The sequence below is a fragment of the Sciurus carolinensis genome, unplaced genomic scaffold (assembly GCF_902686445.1).
Source record: "Sciurus carolinensis unplaced genomic scaffold, mSciCar1.2, whole genome shotgun sequence".
Taxonomy (NCBI): Eukaryota; Metazoa; Chordata; class Mammalia; order Rodentia; family Sciuridae; genus Sciurus; species Sciurus carolinensis.
The window spans coordinates 1-6,597 of NW_025920518.1; positions in this window are offsets into that span (position 1 = coordinate 1).

Here is a 6,597-nt window from a genome sequence, read left to right on the forward strand (position 1 = left end):
TGCCACATGCCTCTTCCTCTGGGCAGCTGCCCGGTGTTCTGTGTGGTTGCTCAGAGTTCAAGCAACCCACCACATGTTTCCTCCTCCATGCAGCCTGCCCGAGCTCCGATGTGATCACTCTGAGTCCAAGTGACCTGCCATGTGCCTTTTCCTCCAGGTAGCCACCTGGTGTTTCATGCAGTTGCTCTGAGTCCAAGCAATCTACCACATGCCTCCTCCTCTGGAGTTCCAGTGTGGTCGCTCCAAGTCCAAGAAACGCGCTGTGCACCTCCTCCTTCCAGCAGCTGACCAGAGCCCCAGTATAGTTGCTCCGAGTCCAAGCGACCTGCTGTACTCCTCCTCCTCCTCCTCTGGGCAGCCACCTGGAGTTATGGTGCAGTCACTCTGAGTCCAAACAACTTGCCATGTGCCTCCTTCTCTGGGCAGCTGCCAGGAGCTCCGATGGGTTGCTCTGAGTCCAAGCGTTGTGCTGAGCAACCCTCCTCTACAATGTTCCCAGTTGTGCAAGTTCACTGCTCCAGTGGGGAGAGGGGTGTCTCATTGGGCAACTCTACTTCACAAAGTTCCCTGTGTTCTGGGACTACTTGCCCCCATCCTGTACACCTTCCCAATGGGAGAGACTCACCGGCAACTTTGAGTTAGTCCCAAGTCTCTCAATATCTCCTCTTCTTGAATTCTGAGTCCTGGAGCAACATGAAATGCAGCCATCCTCTAGTCCACCATCTTAAAAAACCCCTAATGCTTTTATTTTTATATGCTCTTAGCTCTTCAGCATTGAACACTGTGACAGTGAAGAAAATTTTAATGTTTTCAGTGGAAATAATAAGGATGGAAACCTTCTTTCTCTTTAATTCTGCATATGCTGAACTGTATTTGAATACATACTATAATAGCTGTGCCTTCCTTTGCATTCATTTTATGTAAAATATTATATATTTTTAGTACTAAGAGAAAATATTTGAAAGACAAAAATTACTACCAAAGAACTCTAGTAAATTTCTTTATTTTTACAATAGACAAAATATGAAAGCATATTCATATCACTTTTCCTTTTAATTTTCAATTTTATAAGAATTGCCTTAGAATCTCTTTTGAATTAAAATTAATAAATGTAATATCCAAGTAACATTTTTTATAAGAGTAAAGTAAGCCATATTTAGACAATAAACATTCATAAAAGAAAATGTTCTGGGAAGCATTTTTTAAACTTTGGAGCTACTTAGATATTCATATCTTTTTTTCCTCCCTAGCAAATATCTGAAATGGATAGCCACTAGTCTATAGCATCCAGACTGCTATACTTTCTAGTTGAGCATATTATTTCAAAGATTAGCCCTGATCCTCCTATATAAAAAAATCACACCAACCTGATATATTTAATGTATCAATAGGAATTGGGTTCTCTAAATACCTGCAACCATAATTAACATTTAAAATCTAACATTTTTCCTGTTTTACTTAAAAAACACCTTTACCTATTTTTTTAATAAAAATCTAATATTTCAAAAGCTCACTGGTGAACTCAAACAACAAAGAAGTGATTTTGTAGAACTTTTGTGAGGATAGCCACAATTTTTGATGGATCAAAAAATGTACTATAATACAAACATCAAACTAGATAATGAAGGCATTGCTTGTGGACACTGAGACATAATAAACTGCTTTATATTTTACTACATTGATGGTAACATGGAAGAAAACCTGGCAAAAATTCTTCAGGAATCACCACTGTGGAACTATCTGCAGATACAACAAAGAGATTCTTTTGTGTAGTACAGTTTAGATCAGTGATAAAACATTTTCTGTTCTGTTAAAAAAAATCATGAGGCACCATTGCAGTGGAACCAAACACATACATGAAGCAGGAATGTTCCAAAGCAGATAAATGAACTAGAAAGTGCCCACTGAAGATTAGGTTAGCTGTAATCGTTAACTACAGAGTAATGGAAAACCAACTTGAAATGTGACTAAATAGCTGATCCAAACCAGGCATTAAATGGCAGGGATTATGAGAAGGCCAAAAAGTGAACTTTGTAAAAACATATTACTTGAATTTTCAGAAACTAAAATTAGGCTTAATTAGAAATTCATATTTACAATTGGAGTCAAGCTTCTCTCTCCTGTGTGGAGACACAGGTTTTTAGGGAAAAAATTCAACAAACTCCAGTATGATGTAACTGCAAAATAATGGGACTGGCTTCAAAGTCCACAAACAGACACTACTGGTACATGCTTATAGAGGTTAAGTCTTTGCTAAAATAAAATGATCTGGTTCAAGGAACTGGAAATTACTGAAAGTAAAATGTGTGAGTTATAAGTTAAAAAAGGCCTTTGGGAATGCTTCTCTCCACCTGTATCTTGATCAGGACAGGTTTGCAAAAGTAGCTGAGTGTTGCCTTTGGTTACTGAACTCATTTGAAGGTAGAACAGTGATGGGCACTCCAATTTCATTTCCCAAGGCCTAACTATAAATAACTACTGGTCCAAAACAGGAAAAGAATATTATTAAAAATTGCAGGATAAGTGCTGTGGTTATAACTCAGTGTATAACTCAGTAGGGAAGCAGAGTACTTCCATAGCATGTGTGAGACACTGGGTTCAGCACCACATATAAATAAATAAAATAGAGGTCCATTGACAACTAAATAAAAAAAACTGTAGAATTAAAGAACACATACAAAATGCAAGATTCTTAGAGAAACTAAAATAAGTCAATTGGCAAGAATTTCAACTAAAATTAATATATTTTTAAATTAAATGCTGATGTCCAAATATTCAAATGCACAGAAATATTATTCTTGGTATCTTTCTTCCTCAAAATACTTTAACTACACTCTAGATCCACTTACTAGAAATGGGATAATAAAATTTTTGATAGATCAAAATGCTCTATGCAGGGTCAACTGTAGAAAAGGAGAATAACTCTCAGAGCACTGCCTCATGCAGTGTGTTCTTAAAATAAATATTTTAGTCCAAATAGGCTCCAAAGTGCAGCAACCCCCCACCTTCTATTAGTGTTTGCATGATCAGTGTTAAAGTGCTATGGCTGATGTTTTTTAGAACTATACAACCTGAGTATTGGTCTCTGTACATGTCTTATCTATGATTGCAAATCTTCATTCACTTTCATATATGTATAATTTTTACTGTGGTATTATTTTTTGTGGAATAAATACTTTGTGATGAGAGGTGTTTTAGAGGTTATATGTTGGTTTTCTTCAATTTACTTGGAATGACCCAAATTTAACTTTTCAATATGGAAAACAAGTTTGTAAATCGTATCTTATTACCTACCCTATATATGGCACATCAAAAATACTTTAAAAACAGATATATAAAGAAGTACATATAATTATTGAAGTTGAGTTCAAGAGAGTGGAATGGGTTTGGAAAATGGTCCCTTGATCATTTGAATCTTAAATTCTATCCACTTCTCTGTACTGAGAAGGGAGAAGTGATGAACAAGAAAAAAACCCAAACCATTGTTTCTTCCTTTAGGCTACTTTTTTTGATAAAGGAGAATGTGAACTGCCAATTTGGTGACAGAGGTTGCTAGTCTACCAAAATCTCACTTCCAGGATGACCTAACTCTGGCTTTCATGGGTGAGTTCAAAATGTCTCCATCTGTGTCTGGTAGAGGAAGATTGGTGTGCATGTAGGGAAGGAAAGGCAGGAGAAAATAATAGAGAAATGGAGACCCAGACTGACAGGTTCAGTACCTCTACAGTGCCAGAAAGGGTCACAGAGGACTGCCAGCCACACATTTTATAATGTGTTCTTGTAGGTAGAATAGAAAATCTTTCAGTTTGTGAAGAAACAAACATATGAAAATAAACTGTTACAGGTACCTCTTCTCAAGAAGGTAACAGATTTTTTTAGTCCAGTTTATACATAAAATAGTTTAACTCAATCAGATTTACAAAATGCCCCTTTATACTTAAATATGCACAGGCAACCTCTCCCACACAAGCACACCCCTTTCGTAACACTACCTGGGACTGTACGACCTGTCCCCAGGGTTGACACTGGAGAAACACGCATATTCACTACCTTTCCCCAGATGAGTCAGGTCCCTAAGACTGTCTTTTATTTCAATAGATGACAAAGTTTCAGCAATTGGTGGCAACTATTTATAAGTACTTACCATGTATTAGTGTTTTTCTAAACTTTGTCAGAGCTTACTTTTCTGGTTATGGTGTTTTGATTATGTTTTAGAACAACTTAAAACTGGTAGATTTTGATGAATATTAAATAATAAAATAATTTTGCTTCAATTTCTGTGTCATCAATACTTTTCCGAGTAGTATGTGTTAATTTTGCCTTAACATTATCTACAGAACATTAAAGTAGTTATTGTTAAATATTACCATTCACTTAAATGTGGAATCTGTAGAACAGGCCAGTGATTTGGATGATAAATTGATATTTAAACACTTAGATAATCTTGTAAACATGCCCAAACTCTTACTCACTATTTATGCTGTAGCTTCTTAAAATAATGACTCTTTTAAGATCACTATTATTATGCCCTGTGTTATCAGCTACATGATTTCAAAACTATAAATGTAGTAATTTTGAATCTGTATATTTACCCACTTGTCAATCTGTGTTGAGTAGTCTGCAGAACCAAGAAGCATATCAGGTGGCTGATACCATAGTGCGACAACATCACTTGAGTATGTCTTGTGGGAACTGACATGGATCTGGCTAGTCCTTTCTAGGGAAAAAAAAAAAAAAAAAGAATTAAATATACTGAAATCCATTAAGATCTAGAGGATTTCTTAGTCCCTATCCTCACCATGATTCCATTCACAGGGATAATGAGATTGCTACTCTATGTCTTCTTGAAGCTTCAATAAAATTGGTTTATGAATTCTGCTGACTACATGTGGTCTTGGGCCAGCACATCATTATATAATTAATCTAAATACAATAATTCTGTGACCACAAATTTTTACTTACTTTTATGTGCTGAATGTATGTGATATAAGGTGTAGATACTTAGTTTACCTTAGTCTAAGTTAATGTTTTCCTTTTGTCCATAAGTCATAGTGCCAAAATTATTTTCTAGCTGAAATTAAATTAATTCAAACTAGGTCACTGACACTGAGATACACAATTTTACTTGCCAAAATTATAAGCTTTTAATCACCTTTAACTTAATTCTAACATTTACTTGCTATATCACTTTTTTATTAAATATCCTGAAGTCATTAGTCTACAATCCAGTTGAGTTTTACTGACAATTTCCTTGCAGAAATCCACTCAGAAAAGTTTTCCATGGAATAGAAATTACAATGTATTCTGTACTCTTCTTGTTACATGGATAAATTTAGATTAACAGAGACCTCATTGCTTTTGAGGATTGCTAATTGCTGTAAATGATGTAGAACATTTGCCATTCCTTTGTCAATTTAATATGGAATAAACTAATTATCCAGAAATGAAGACTAGAGTTTCCAATTTTATCTGTCATTACCACTACAGTTATTATCATCTCTGCACATCTAAATCCTGATCATTTGAAGAAGTAGCAATTTTGAAAGGTAGATTAGAAAAATAAATTTATTTTTACCATATATTTTATTTCAAACAAAGAATTATTTTAGCTGGGATTACTATAACATATAACTTTATATGACATAACTTTATATATCTGAATAAAATATGAAAATAACAAAAACCTTCTGCAATACTTTATTACATTGGATAAATTTGCATAAGCAATACCAGAAAGTTAAATCATGGCTAACAGTAACTGGAACAATGCTGATGCTATATTATTTATTATCAATTTTACTATTAATTTCCCAAATTTGAGAAATAAATACAACAAATTATTTTCTATAAATTTGGTAATTAATAGATGGAAGGTAACTTTCTGATTTATCTTTCAGATGCTAAGACTGAGTTATAAGAAGGTAAAGGACAGAGCTATAAATTTGCTTATCCTAAAGCTTTGGAGGTTGCCAGTTATAGTTCCCCCAATACTTTACTCTCCTGCTCCTGAGAAGATCATGAACAAGCATGCTTGTCCAAATAGGTTCTGGCCTACAATCAGAATTTTTATATTGGTATGAAATGAAATATACAATCTCTCAAACTCAACTAACTAAATGTCACATGATTCTGAAACCAGAATTGGGGACAGGCAGTTAGTGTAGAAATAGGGGATCAGGTCAAAATGGAGGAAAAAAATGAAGGTCATGAAAGCCATCTGCCTCTGGAAGGTGGAGATTGCCCCTGGGAGAATGGAATGTTAAGTATCTCTGGAGCTCATTGATTACCAAATTTACCTGCCCTTATCAAGGATGGCAAGCAAGGAGCTGCTAATTGACACCCCCCCTGGGCCTTATCTGCCTGAATCACTTTGGCCCTCCTCCTGCCCCATTCACTTCTCACTTTTACATCTCACTTTCAAACCAGGCCTAGTCATGTAGTCAGGAAGGAGAGATAAATGGGGGAGAGAATTGGAGAACAAAATAGACCTTCACCTATAAAAGATGTAGAATACACTCACTTCTTGGGACTTTAAAACATCAGTCATGGCCCTCTTCTCCCTCCAGGGAGAAACTCTGTGTATTACCTTTAAATAAA